General features: G+C 42.8%; 1 non-coding gene across 1 annotated transcript; it reads right to left on the reverse strand.

The window, feature by feature from the left end:
* Positions 1–504: 504 nt before the first annotated feature.
* On the reverse strand, positions 505–576 carry trnaq-uug (transfer RNA glutamine (anticodon UUG)). Its single transcript has one exon. It is a non-coding gene; the product is annotated as a tRNA-Gln (tRNA).
* Between the last annotated feature and the right edge of the window lie 296 nt (positions 577–872).

The following is an 872-nucleotide window of genomic DNA, read 5'->3' on the forward strand; positions in this document are numbered from 1 at the left end:
TTGTTCCTGTTTAAAATAACTATTCAAACATTCTATATACATTTCACAATGCCTTTTAAACAAACAGCACACATCAAGTATAATTTTGTTTGGTTTTGCAATCACTCTTCTTTCCCAGATGGCTTTTTTCATTAGCATTACAAACAGATTGATCACCTTTTTGTTTCTTTTCCCACCCTATCATAATGATCTTATTCCACTCTGTAACTTCTCCATTTTGCTCCCCTCCCAGGTTTACAATAATAGTATTACATTTTTCATTAAAATCCTTCAATGCTCTACAGTATAAAATCACATGTAACCTTCATCTTCCTCACTGCATACTTTGCATGTGGCACTTTGTTCCATTGATCAGAGTCCAAAGCGCTAACCATTACAACATGGAACCTTTGCAGGAGCAGCCTTTGCTCACAGGGCCACAAAGACTAAATCACTTACAGGCTCGCCAACAGCACCACCACCAAAGTTTTTCTTTTTTTCTTTTCCTGCAGCAAGAAAGCACACAGGTTCCACCAAGATTTGAACTCGGATCGCTGGATTCAAAGCCCAGAGTGCTAACCATTACACCATTGAACCAACACGGCTTCGTTGGTGGCCGACTGGGAGGCAGATAGAGCTCTGACTGTGGGGAAGCAGTTAGACAGAGGGGCTGGAACCCAGTGATTAGTGATTGGTTACTGGCCCCCTCGAACAATAGGAAAAGACTGGTGGCATCTGCCGAAACCCCCCAGTGATTAGTGAGTGATTGGTTGCCCCCTCGAACAATAGGAAAAGACTGGTTGCATCTGCCGAAACTCGGGATCTAACCAGGGAGCTTTAGATTTTCAGTCTAACGCTCTACCAAATTAGCTCTTTTGGCCACAACTGCACAC

Source organism: Sinocyclocheilus rhinocerous, unplaced genomic scaffold (assembly GCF_001515625.1).
Source record: "Sinocyclocheilus rhinocerous isolate Xijiao unplaced genomic scaffold, SAMN03320098_v1.1 scaffold21394, whole genome shotgun sequence".
In the NCBI taxonomy this organism is placed as follows: domain Eukaryota; kingdom Metazoa; phylum Chordata; class Actinopteri; order Cypriniformes; family Cyprinidae; genus Sinocyclocheilus; species Sinocyclocheilus rhinocerous.